This window comes from Geotrypetes seraphini, chromosome 2 (assembly GCF_902459505.1).
Source record: "Geotrypetes seraphini chromosome 2, aGeoSer1.1, whole genome shotgun sequence".
Taxonomy (NCBI): Eukaryota; Metazoa; Chordata; class Amphibia; order Gymnophiona; family Dermophiidae; genus Geotrypetes; species Geotrypetes seraphini.
In genome coordinates, this window is record NC_047085.1 from 256004946 (window position 1) to 256019254 (window position 14309).

The following is a 14309-nucleotide window of genomic DNA, read 5'->3' on the forward strand; positions in this document are numbered from 1 at the left end:
AAACAAAAAAAAATAGCCTTATCTTGTACATCAACTGGTGAGCCTACATAAATCCCTCCTTGAACTCCTACACATTTGAGAGATTTCTGTAAGCAATTCAAAGTAGTGAGGAAAGTATTCAGAACATAGCTTATGGATTTCTTTCCAACTCATGTATGTACGAGTCTTGGGTGTGTATGTGTATATCTGTGTTGTTTCTGTGTTTTTTAATGGGAGAAAGAGGACGTTTGGAATGGAGCATTGTTTCTGATATTAGCAGTCATCGCGGGATCTTGCCGCAACTCCCTGCATCAGCCCCCTCCGACATCACTTATGTTTTCTGAAGTAGAGGCAACAGACGGCAGTCATTCCTGCACTTCAGCACAGCTGCTGACTCTGCTTTGGAATAAGTACGGCAGCCGCACTGAGGTGCAGGTGCCATTTAGAGCAGTGCAGGAGGTTCCGGATCTGGCCGGCTGTGTACCCCCCCAGGGCTGGGACCTGGGGCAGTCGTCACCCCCTGCCCTTGTTATGCCATTGATCAGAACAGCTCACCAAGGTCTTTTCCGAGCTTCCTAGCAAACTCTGCCTCTGCCATGCAAATGTAGTAAAACAAGGTTATTACTATTAAAATGGTAGTAAAATTGACTCATTAATATTTAAACAACCACTCTGGACAATTCTCCATTATCGTCGGGTGATTTTCAAATCTCGTTGAATTTTCCACCAGTTTCTGAGCTGTCATAGCCTTACTGTCCAGTCAGTGCCTGAGCCAATAAGCGCTCAGGCACTGATAGGAAAGTAAGGCTTGACAGCTCAGGCAGGTCTGCCAGCCGGAGGGAGTGGGCATCCATCCAGCTGTCCTTCAATTTCAAGGTCCAGGAGTCTGAGGACACCGGTGGCAGGAAGAGTTGGCATCCCTCCTGCCATCTTTCAATTTAAAGGTACAGGGGAAAATGGTTGGTTGTGGGGGACAGAAGATACCAGCAGCATGAGGGCATCCCTCTTGTCGTCTTTCAGTTTAAAGGTATGGGGGGGGCAGGTGGTAAGGGGGACCGGGCAGTAGGAAGGAGTGGGCATCCTTCCTGCCATCTTTCAATTTAAATGTATATGTGGAGCAGCAGATTGTTGGGGGGGAGGGGAGACCCCAGCAGTGGCAGGAGGGAATGGGCATCACTCCTGCCAATCTTGTATAGGGTGTTGTGGGGGGGATCTGGGCAGCAGCAGGTGAGGGGGGGGGCGTCAGCAGGAGTGAGGACTTTTTTTCGCTGCTCTCCTGCCGGTTAATCAGCTGAGCTGGCAAGACTTGGAGACCTGTGGTTCAGTTGATTGGGATAAGGAGAGCAGCTTTGACAGAAGGGAGCTGTGCTCAGTGATTGCTCTTCTGCGCAAGCGTCATCCAGTTTCTCCCGCTCTTTACTGGCAATTCTCCACACAAATAGCGTGCATATATAGTAATTTGCATGCTATTATGCTGAGATTTGCCCATAAAATAAATATCGCTTCAACTATGGCCACTACATCGACTCGCCAGATTTTACCATCAAATTTTCATAATCTGGCTCTCAGTTTTCATAATTTCTACTGAGGAGGAGCTGAGGTAGGGAAAAGAGAGAAGTGGAGGTGAACACTAGGGGTGGAGAGTGATAAATGGTATACAACTGTGGGCTCAGGGCAGAAATTTGAGAGAGAGTCCTAAAGCCCACCAACGAGCAGTATGTAGAATATGATTTCAGTCTCTCAGAATTACTAACAGCATAATATTTGCATCATACCAAAAGAAAGCTCCCTTTTGAAATTATAAGATATTTTCTGTGTGGGGACACATATAGATAAAAAGAAATTCTTAAACACAACAATTATTTCCTGTTTTGATGGATATGACCTCTCTACCCCATCTTCAATTCTACAGCCTATTATGGAAGTCCATTGAAGCTCATATAATATTGTATGGTGGAAATGCTAGAAAAAAAGGGAGTTATGAGCTCCCTCTAGTGGCTGGAGACCTCTGCGACTGATAAGACTCATTTTATTGTGTGTGATGAGCATAGATAGCAAAGTTACTTACAGTAACAGATGTTAGCCAGGGACAGCAGGCAGATATTCTCACATATGGGTGACGTCCATGGAGCCCTAGTACAAACAGTATTAAAAGTATATTGCCACTAAGGTTTTAGAAACTTTGCGACTGCGCAAGTGCCTTCCTGCCCATAGGCTCGCAGTTCCTCAGTTCCATAAGCAAGCTAAGAAGCCAACCAAAGGTGAGTGGGTAGAGAGAATATCTGCCTACTGTCCCTGGATAACACCTGTTATAGTAAGTAATTGTGCTTTATCCCAGGACAAGCAGGCACCATATTCTCACATGTGGGACTCCCTAGCTTACTAGAAAGGGATGGAGGGAGTGTTGGCCATTAAGAGAATAAATTTTGTAATACTGCTTGGCTGAAATCACTATCCCATCTGGAATAAGATTCCAGACAGTAGTGAGATGTGAATGTGTGAACTGAGGACCAAATAGCAGCTTTACAGCTCTCATTAATGGGAGTGGAATGTAAGAAAGAAACTGAAGCTGCCATAGCTTGGATCTTATGGCTGTTACACGACCTCCGAGTTGAAGCCTAGCCTGAGCATAGCAGAAGGCATTCAGGCCACCACCCATGTGGAACTAGTTCTCTTGGTTACAGGCCAGCCAAACTGTTAGGATCAAAGGAGATGAACAGTTGAGATGTTCTATGTAGCTTAGTCTGCTGTAAGTAATAAGCCAAAGCTCACTCAAAGTCCAGCTGTTTCTCCAGGGCGAGAATGAGGCTTGCAAAAGAACACTAGAAGCACAACTGATTAATTCAAATTAAGTTCTCTACTTTCTGTAGGAATTTAGGATGGGTACAGAGAACTACTTTATCATGGTTGAAAAAGCTGTAAAAGGTGGGTCCGCTACCAACGCTTGAAGTTCGCTCAATCGACGAGCAGAAGTGATGGAGATTAGAAATACCATTGGTTCAAAGGGAGGCTTCATTAGTCTAGTGAGAACAACATGGAAATCCCAAACTAATGGAGGTGGCTTGATACTGAATAGTCCTTTCATTAATCTGGAAACAAAGGGACGAACAGTCAGAGATTTATCATTGACTGGCCCATGAAAAGCACTGATAGTACTAAGATGAACTCTGACTGAAGTGGTTTTAAGACCCGAGTTGGATAACTGGAGAAGGTAATCCAAATACTGAAGATATAGAAGAGGATGATGAAAATTACACCACATTAAAAACCATGTCCACTTTTTAGGGAACACTGCTGTCTAGACGGTTTTCTAGATGCATGTAAGATGAGTTTGACAGGATCATAAAGATCAGTGTCAGCTGAAGTCACCCGAGAGGTACCAAGCTGTCAGGTGCGAAGGTTGGGAATATAAGAGAGACCCTTGATTAGAAACATAGAAAGATGACGGCAGAAAAGAGCTATAGCCCATCAAGTCTGCCCACTCTACTGTCCCACCCCATTAAGTCAGAGTGCTGCTCGACCCACGTAGAGATCCCACGTGGATGTCCCATTTATTCTTAAAGTCGAGCACGCTAGTGGCCTTGATCACCTGCATCGGTAGTTTGTTCCAGTGATCCACCACCCTTTTTGTAAAGAAATACTTCCTGGTGTCACCACCAAATCTCTCTCCTCTGAGTTTGAGCGGGTGCCCCCTTGTGACTGAAGGTCCCTTAGGAAAGAATATGTCGTTTTACACCTCGACACGACCTGTGACGTACTTAAATGTCTCAATCATGTCACCCCTCTCCCTGCGCTCCTCTAGAGAGTAGAGCTGTAACTTGCCCAGTCTTTCCTCGTATGAGAGACCCTTGAGTCCGGAGACCATCCTAGTGGCCATTCGCTGGACCGACTCAGCTCGAAGTACATCTTTACGGTAATGTGGCCTCCAGAATTGCACACAGTACTCCAGAGATGGAAAAATTTGCAGAGGAAATGGATCTTTGACATTGAGCTGAAGCAGAAGGAAAAACTACAGTTGTCTGGGCCACGAGGAGCTATGAGGATCATGGAAGCTGATTGCTGCTTGAGCTTGACTAATGTCTTGAGTATAAGAGGAATTAGTGGAAATGCATACAGGAATTTGTGCGTCAAATCTAGAAAAAAGGCATCTGCCTCTAAGCGATGAGGGGAGTATTGTCTGGATCAGAATTGAGGCAGCTTGTGATTGAGAGGGGACGCAAACAGGTCTGAGGAGTCCCCCAAAGAGAGAATTTTTGATGCAGTATTGAGGAGAAAAGCAACCACTTGTGTGGTTGAAGAAACCTGCTGAATTTGTCGGCCAGAATATTATTCTCTCCTTGGAGATAGGCCGCTTTGAAGAATATGTTGTGAGCAATAGCCCAGTTCCAAATATTTTTGGCTCTTGACAAAGAATGGGAGAACCTGTTCCTCCTTGTTTGTTGATGTAATACATTGCGACTTGATTGTCTGTGCATATTAGTAGGCCTTGATTGGATATATACTGAGTTGAAAAGTCTTGAGAGCACTGTAAATGGCCCTGAGTTCCAAGAGATTGATGTGGTATTGCTGCTCTTGGGTGGACCAGTGACCCTGTGCACGAAGACCGTCCATATGACCTCCCCAAGCATATTTGGACAAGTCTGTGGTCAGAACCTTTTAATGTGGGATTTGAAACAAGAGTCCTTTGGAAAGATTGGATGAATTCATCCACCACTGCAGAGATTGACAAAGTGATGATGTGACTTTAATCTCTTGTGAGAGTGGGTTGAGAGCTTGAGACCATTGAGATGCCAAGGACCACTGAGGTGTCCCAAGATGGAGCCTCGCAAAGGGGGTAACATGGACGCCATGTGACCTAATAGGATCATCATTTGTCTGGCTGAGATGGACAGATGATAAACTTGATTGGAAAGTTGAATCAAATTGTCTTGTCTTTGCTGAGGTAGAAATGCCCTGAGTTGAATCATGTCTAGCAAGGCTCCTATGAATTGAAACGTCTGAGAGAGTTGAAGTTGAGATTTGGAAAAGTTGATTTCGAACCCAAACTGAGGAAGAAACAGAATCATTGACAGTGTTGCTGAGAATACCCTTGAGGAGAGGCATCTTTTATGAGCCAATCATCGAATTAAGGAAAAACTTGGAATCCTTGAGCCCTTAAAGCTGCTGCCACTACTACTAGGCACTTGGTGAATACTCTGGGCGAGGATGCCAAGCTGAAGGGCAGAACTTTGTACTGAAAGTGTTGATGGGCTACCTGAAACCTTAGAAATTTTCAGTGGGCAGGATGCATTGGTACGTGGGTATAAGCTTATTTTAGATCCAGAGAGCATAGCCAATCATTTTGATCTAAGAGGCGATATAGTCTCGCTAAGGACAACATGCAAAACTTTTAACATAGTAACATAGTAGATGACGGCAGATAAAGACCCGAATGGTCCATCCAGTCTGCCCAACCTGATTCAATTTAAATTTTTTTTTTTTTCTTTTTAGCTATTTCTGGGCGAGAATCCAAAGCTTTACCCGGTACTGTGCTTGGGTTCCAACTGCCGAAATCTCTGTTAAGACTTACTCCAGCCCATCTACACCCTCCCAGCCATTACTATGAATATTTTTCAAGTCTCTGAGGTCTAGAATTGAACAGAGACCTCCTGTCTTCTTTGGAATGAGAAAATACCGGGAGCTCTGATTCTTTTGAGCAGGGAGTACTATCTCTATGGCATTCAAATGGAGTAGAGATTCTATTTCCCAAAGAAGAAAGGACATCCGCTGAGGATTAAAAAGAGGACTCTCTTGGAGGATGATTTGGAGGTGTAGTGATGAAATAAAGAGAGTAACCCTCTTGAATGACTTTGAGAATCCACAAATCAGTTATCAGCATCCAATGTTGATGATATAATGGGAGCCGACTTCCGATTGGCTGAGAGAGAAAGACAGTGGATATGCTCTCCATGAGCACATCAGAAAGACTGAGTAGGTTTTTGAGGAGCTATTGCCTGAGATTTTTGAGGCCACTGTTGATTTTGCTTCTTCTGCCGAGGTGGACAAGGGGCAGAAGGTTTAGCAGAATATCGCCTCTGATATGAGGAGGCAGGTGTAGATGACTGTGAAGCCGAGGGAGGCTTAGCCTTCGTTCTAAACAAAGAATTTCAGTTCTTTTCATGTTGAGTCAACTTTTGCGAGGCTACCTCAATAGAATCACCAAAAAGTTCTTCTCCTAAACATAGAATGTTTGCTAATCTGTCATGGAGGTTGATGTCCATGTCTGACTCTCAACCATGCTAGGCGTCTCATAGCCACAGACATAGCAGATACCAACTCAAAGGCATCATAAGCTGACCTCACTTAGTACTTTCTAGTTTGGGAAAGAGTGCGAAAGATGTTATGAAATTCTTAAAGATGTTGTGCATAAATATATTTGTAGGTGGTAATTTACGTACCAGATGCTTAAGATAACAGGACATATAGAAATTATAATTAAGGACCTTGTTCGCCAACATAGAATTTTGGTAAAGGTGACGTCCAAATTTGTCCATAGTCCGGCCTTCTCGCCCTGGTGGCGCTGAGGCATAGTCCCTTGAAACAAGACTTTTTCAAGGTTGATTCCACAAGTAATGACTGATGCTGAAGCTGTGGTTTATCAAGCCCACAAGAAATGATTCTGTAAATGGAATCAAGTTTTCTTGGAGCTACTGTAAAAGTCAGAGGCGTTTCCCAATTCTTGAGAAAAGTCTCCTTGAGAATGTCATGCAACGGCAATTTGAGGAGCTCTTTGGGATGCACATCATAGTCCAAAGCTTCCAAGTATTCAGCACTGAAGCCAGTCAGCTTCCAGATTGACAGGCAAGTCTTTGCCTAACTAATATATTTAGTAAAAGACAGTTTTTCTGTAGATCTTGTTTTCAGAGTTTTCTGCAGAGATGGTTCTGAAGGGGTGTCATAAGCCTCAGTTGCAGAACCAGTGAGGTCACCTGATTAAGAATGTAAATCAGAATCATATAGAGCTGTGTGTCAAGGAGATTGATGCTTAAGACATCTTCAGTACCAATCCAAGGAAGATGAGGATTGGTGAACAGCTGTTTTGCACTTTGAAGTACGTGATAAAGATCAATGATTCCTTGACCTCAAGCATTGAGTAGATCAATGGCGAGCTGAACCTTCGATGTGATGATCGATGTCGGGGAGTAGAACCTCAAGCCGAGGATCGACAATGTTTCAGTGAAGATCCGTGTCCACATCTCTAGGGAGAGCTGACTGTGGTACCATGGGGCCTTGTGGCACTATGCTCAGACTGGGCAGGTACCAAGGGAGTCAATGTAAGCATTGGTACTCAGTGAAAGTTGAAAAGATCACCGAGCTCCCTCTGGAAGAACTCATCGAGCTTCTCCCTAAATGAAAGCACCAGTACTGTTGGACTTATCTGCCGGTACCATCGGTGCAGCAGCTTGCCTCAGAGAGGGTGGCCTTGATGAGGATGCACACCTCAAAGGAGAGACAAGCCCAATAGTCTTAAATGTTGGTGCTGTTGTTTGGTCTGCATCAAGGAATGCAATGCTGTTGTGACCTGTGATGCTGGTTGGGAAGCAGATGGCTTCTTACCTGGCTTCCCCAATGGTGCAAGATCTCCCAATACCAATGTTGATGCAGGAGTCTTCAATGTTGATGGCTGTGAGGTCTTGTCGATGTCCATGGCCATGCCGAACAACTTCTCCTGCTTTAGATGGGCTTTGATAGAGCGCTTCTGTAAGGTGAAACACTGGCCACAAGTCTCCACCCAGTGCTCAGGGCCTAACACTACAAACACAAACTATGAGGGTAGGTAACAGAAATAAGCTGTTGACACCTACAGCACTTTTTAAAGCCCATTAACAGTTTTGACATGGATAGAAAAATGGCTTCAGAAAAATTAAACTCATTTTTGGCCCAAGGAAGAACCCCAAAGGCTGAAGCCGACGAGAAAATAAAAAAATTTAGTTTTCTTTTCTACACAAAAGTGGACCTACCATTTGAACACAGTGGCGCCCCATGGTTTAAACAACGAGTTAGAATGGGCCACTCTTGTCTAGGTTGGGTGCTTCAGGGACGCATCCGTATTATGTAATCCATAAAAGATTGATTAAATAGTATTTACATAAAAATGAATGAAGCCGTATGTAAAGTATTGGGCAACCACCTGATGTCAGACGTTCACGTGACCCAGGTTTGGATCACGTTGACGCTTAGGATGGGGTTGGTCTTTAAAAACAGGAAGTTGTAAATGCTTCCTCCATTTCTGGTGAGCGAACTGGTCTGTACAGAATGGAGTGTGAGTTGTAAGGTAAGGAAATAAGAAAGTTTTAAATAAAACTTAAATAAGTCATTGGCTGGTTCTAAATGGACTAAGTAGGAGTAATATATTCTGTTTTATTATTGCAGGGAGTGATAGCTTTGAAAAAAACCGCTGGTAATACATGGGTGAAACATGTCGGTTTTCTCCCCTCTTTTTGTGAACTGAGACCAGAATTTAAGCTAAGTAAAATTATGACAAGTTAAATTATTGAAGTTAAGGATAAAATGAAAACGGAAAGTAAAAGTATATAATTGAAATAAGTAAAATAAAGAGCAAACGATCCAGTGACGAATGGAGGCATAAAGCCGCCCACAATGAGTGAACACTGAGTGGGGGAGGTGGCCTTGCTGAGGATCAAGTCGAATTTGTTCTTTAAAACAGATACAAATGAGGTTTGGATATATATGGTTTATATGCTGTATATATTGGAGTCTGGGATATTTGAAAAGACACATTCATACAAAATTTGTGCCATTCTTTTTACCCATTTATATATTTCTAAAATGGCTGCTTCCAGTGTATATGCCATCCTGCAAGTAGTTTAGAAAATACTCTGTAACATAGTAAATAATGTAAATAATGACTTACTGGGAACATATGTTGAAATAATTTTTAAAACTTAAGAATCTGATTTTGGCTTCAGATGATGTAGAGATAGGAAGATAAATTATTTTTCTGGGTTTTCCCAAAAAGTCATGCTGGTTCTGCCTCTATTTCCCACCACAAATAATTCTCTTTCTGATCCTAGGCAGTTTGGTTTACTGTTTTTCCCACATCCATGACAGCTGCTCAGTGGCTCATGATCCCTTTATAAGTAAGAATAATCAGTTCACATTGTCTTTCTACTACTATAGAAATGTGTGTGATAATTAAAATGCCATTACATTACATTAGTGATTTCTATACCGCCATTACCTTGCGGTTCAAGGTGGATTACATAGGAAGTTATCTGGACATTTCCAGAGGAAGTGTAGAATAGAACAGGTTGCTTCTGGGTATTGAGATGATTCCTTTGGTGATTAGTTTGTTCTCAAGTATTTCTTGAATAGCAGGGTTTTTATTTCTTTTCTGAAAGTTTTGTAGTCTGGGGTTGTTTTGATGCCAGAAAACGGCCAGGGAGAGAAAAACCAAACTTCTAAAAAATTTTTTAATAGGTTTAAGAGATGGAGGACCTTAAAGGAGGCCCCAGCAACCTTCAAAAATGCAATTTAAAACCACCCCCATTGTCTCCCATAGGCTACAATAGCCAGTGCTCACAGTTACTACTGGTGCTGGGACTGTTTTAACTAGGACTCCAGCTGGAATACAGAGACTTCTGCTTCACACAAGCATGCAAATACAACATACATAAACTCTCCATCCTGCCAATTTCCATATGAGGCTGTGTCCCCCATACATTCTCTTAATCCATCCCTCAGTACTATCAGAAACAGGTTTACTCTAGGAGTAAGCTATCACTTACAACTGCACATATCCAATTGCTGAATGGCAGTACCTATGATTTTTCTTGCTGCTAGGCCAGTGGCTGCCTTGTGAGAGCCATGCAGCTTTCAGGAAATGGTGTCTCTAGAGGAGAGGTATTTGGGGATGAGGGTAAAATGAAAGCAAGGTAAGAACTACATGGGACAAACCAAAGTAACATTTTCACACATTGGCCCAATTTAGTAAATGGCATCCAAAGTTAAAAGCTATTAAGATTCATGCTAAGTGCCAATTTCATAAAGGTCAATTAGCACTAAACAACCATTATAGAATAGTGCACCCAACTTTGGGTGTGAGGACTTATGTCTGCTAAAACCTGATGTAAATCCATGCACCCAACTGATGGCAGTTGGGCATGGAAATTCAAGTATTCTTTAACATGAAGATTGACTCATTTGAGCTTTGGTGTTAGAGAAAGATTTTGTGTGTGCCATAGACCACCAGAAGAACTAACAAATCCATTCTGGAAGAGATCAAACCGTCACTGTCACTAGAAGCCCAGATGATGAAGTTACAACTGTCTTATTTTGGTCATACTGTCAGAAGAGAAAGATCATTGGAGAAGGACATCATGTTTGGAAAGATAGAAAGAACTAGTGTGACAAACCTACTGCATTCCCAAGGTTTGCCACAGGGAAATGTAGGAAAGTATACAAACTCCGGTGCAGAATGGCTGACTACCTGTTGTTCCCTCTAAGCTGAGCAGAAGTCCTCCACCCACAGTCTCACCAATAGAGGGTGCTGTTTTACTGTCACATTTTTCAATTGTGAGGGACAGGCAAGTTCTGCAGGACTCCAGGGAACATACCTGTCCTTAGCGACTGAAAATATTCCACCCCCTAGTGGTAGCAATGCAGCTGGAGGACACCTGCTCAGCTTAGAGGGAACACTGAATTTGTTGTCGGAGTCGGTTGAGTAAGGATGAAGAAATGGAAATAGAACAGGAAAGCTTAGACTTGAAGCAGACACAAAGCCAGGCAGGAAGAAGCTGCCTTGCTATTATCCAGTGCCTGTTAAGGCAGAAAGCTCACAAGCAGTTTCCCCTCAGAGTAATGGCATAGGCTGAGGAAGGAATTCCATTCCCTCATCCAAAACCAAGGGGGAGTGGTTCTTTCCCTCAGCTTAAAGCCAGGCTCGTCAGAGAGCAAGGGGGAGGAGAACGAGGCTTGGCAGAAACAGCAGGATGAGAACAGAGGCAGGAAGTGCAGGACGGGGCTGAGCTTGGCTCAGACCCTGCAGAGCAGTTCATCAGCACGGACTGGGAGATGACTGAGGAGCAGACTGGTAATTTGGCTACAGAATTCCTTCCCCCAGAGCCAATGGTGGTGGATGACAGTAGTGCTGTGGAGGAGAGCTGGCCAGAGGAAATGGAGAGCTGAACACATTGGGAAAAGGTCTGTGAAAAGGTTTTTTTTCTGGCTGTGTTTTTTTGTTTTCTCATTGAGCTAATGACTTTGGGAGTTATCAAGGAACGTAATCCTGTACTGCAGTTTTCACATGCTAGTCTGCTGGACTTTGTGAAAGGCACAGAAATCTCTTCAGGAAATGTACATAGTTGAACCAAATGCTAGGCTGTAATTCTAGCCAGGTTAAACCCTGAGGTTCCCTGGTGTCAGAACTGCGTGCAAGAGCACAGCTGTGAATTGATTGTCATAGCAACTAGGTAATTAACTTAGCCTGCATGCCTCTTAGGAAAAGGAGATTAATCCTCTCAGCGTAAAGCCTGCTCCGTTTCTGTATGGAAAGTCTAGCCCAGCTGGAGAGAGTGAGTGCACTATAGGAAAAGCACAGAAAATGCAGTTTCAAGAACAATGGGCATCTATTTGGAATGCCCCAAGCCTAAGTAATAAAAACACCCATAAATGTGATCTCTAAAAGGTTTCTCCATTATTTATAAAGTATAATCTCAAAACATTATTCATGTCTTTTCCCAAACAAATTTTAACTAAGGGGGTTAATCTAATGATTAAGTTGATCTCTAACAAAATTTAAATTATGCTTAGAAGCATCCAGTTCAATTGAAGTATCCAAGGTAGCAAAGATTCTTCTGGTAACTTAGGGGTCCTTTTACAAAGCCACGGTAGTGATTCTCCTGCAGCAAATGCACCAAGGTCCATAGGAATTGAAATGACTTCAGTTCATCTACCCTATCCCCCATTCTATAACATGGGCACCTTAATTTCATAACACGCAACTCAAAAGGAACATAGCCATGGAAGGGGCAGGTACGTTCCCAGAGACTAGATGCCATGTTATCTTCTTAGGTGACATCGACTCATGCTTGAGTCCTAGCGACTTGATGAATTACAGATCTAAATAGAAATTGGTTTTGTGCTAGTCTGGTAAGGTCCTCCAGTGTCATCCCCATCTGATTGCAGGTCGCCCTTTTTGCCTGGTGTCACACCCGTGCTCTCTGTGGACACCCTGAGCCGTCTGGTAGTGACATGATATTTGCTACTGGCGTGGTCCCTTTAGAATTAGGGTGTCCTTTCAAATTGGCCGCCACTAGGCAAATGCCTAACTAAGCTTACTTCCAAGGGCTTTGAAGAAAACACATTTGTCAGAATGGCCTTGGTGCAAAAACATAAGCTTTTATTTGGCCACCGGCCGTAGATTCACTGTGCCACTCCAGGTTTCCTTGGTAGCATGAACATAATACAAAAACCAAAAGAAAAAGTTCATTTCATTTACCAACACTCAGGAATCAGCTTTGGGCTGGCTTGGCAAATCGACATATACAGTCATTTAGCTCTTCATAAGGCTTAGAGGTGAAACAGTTGGCAAAAATAACTTTTCACTGTAGAGCTACAGAGGAGACATTCATATTCAGGCCTAAGAGACAATCTGGTATAATATGCATTTTTCAAGCCTGCACAGTTGACCCTTTTTTCTTAGAAATACATGAAAGATTAGGTTCTTATCTGGATCATTTTGTTTCTGTTAATATACATAGAAGTGCATATTAACAAAAACTTTAGGTGATCAATCTATGCTCACAAACAACTTGCAGAAGGGTGTCAATCACATCTTTCAGCAACAACTCCTTCACCAGAGTATAGCTCCCTCTTCAGTTCATACCAAAGTAATCAATTTCCATTGTAACATGAAAAAGAGAAGGAAAGGCATGGGAACTTCTCCAGAAATAACATTTCTGTTCTGCAACTCATGAAAAAGAACAATTATTAACATGAATTTGCAACATAGGTGTATCAATGAACGAACCTGCTGTGTGCAATTAGCACTAACACATAAGGAATGCCAAAGCTCAATAACTCAGTACTTTATTGCTACTGACAGGAGAACTCCAGTTCTGGACCATAGAGTTGTCTGAGGCTGAAAGCAGGTAAATTGCAGAATAAACAGAGCAGGCTGTATGGACTTCTGTGTATATTAACAGAAAAAAGATTATCCAGGTAAGAACCTAATCTTTCATTCTCTTATATATACACGAGTCCGTACTTTAGATGACTACCAAAGCAGTGTCAGATGTCTAGAGAACACAGATAAGCCTGCCCGCAAGACTGAGGACCCAAAACCAGCATCCTCTCAATCTGCCACATCTACTCTGTTGAACCGTGATAAGGTATGGAGAATGGACTAAGTAGCTGCTCTACAGATCTCTTCGGCCACAACTGCCCAGGACTCCACCCATGAAGATGCCACACTTCTGGTCAAATGAGCTTTGATGGAAAGGGGCAGCTGTTTGCCACTGCCAAAGTATGCCAACAAAATGTGAATCCATCTGGTAATAGAAGCCTTAGAAGCTGGTCTGCCTTGTCTAGACTGACTGGTTAGAACAAAAAGATGGTCGGATAGGTGAAACTCATTTGTCCTTTCCAAGTAGTGGAGAAAAATTCTTCACTCCCCTGGAGAAGAGGAGACTAAGAGGGGATATGATAGAGACTTACAAGATCATGAAGGGCGTAGAGAGGGACAGATTCTTCAAACTTTTGAAAAATAAGAGAACAAGAGGGCATTCGGAAAAGTTGAAAGGGGACAGATTCAAAACGAATGCTAGGAAGTTCTTCTTTGCCCTATTATGCCCTCTGGAAGCGCATTCCACGTTGTGTAGAGTACGGTACTGGGGTTCAAGAAAGGATTGGACAATTTCCTGCTGGAAAAAGGGATACAGGAGTATAGATAGAGGATTACTGCACAGGTCCTGGACCTGTTGGGCCGCCAGTGAGCAGACTGCTGGGCACGATGGACCTCAGGTCTGACCCAGTAGAGGCATTGCTTATGTTCTTATGTTCACATATCCAGCTTCTGCAATATCACATCTTGCTTGGTTGAACCTGTAGGATAAAAATTGGGTAAACAAACCTCTAGATTAACATGAAAGACAGACACAATCTTCGGTAGGAAAGAAGGTAGCATGCACAGAAATCCCAGCCTCCGAGATCCTTAGGAAGGGCTCTCTGCAGAAAAGAGTCTGCAGTTCCGAGACCGTCTCGCAGAGACTACTGCTACCAGGAATACCGTCTTCGTTGTGAGGTCCAGAAGAGATTCCTCAGAGGCCAAT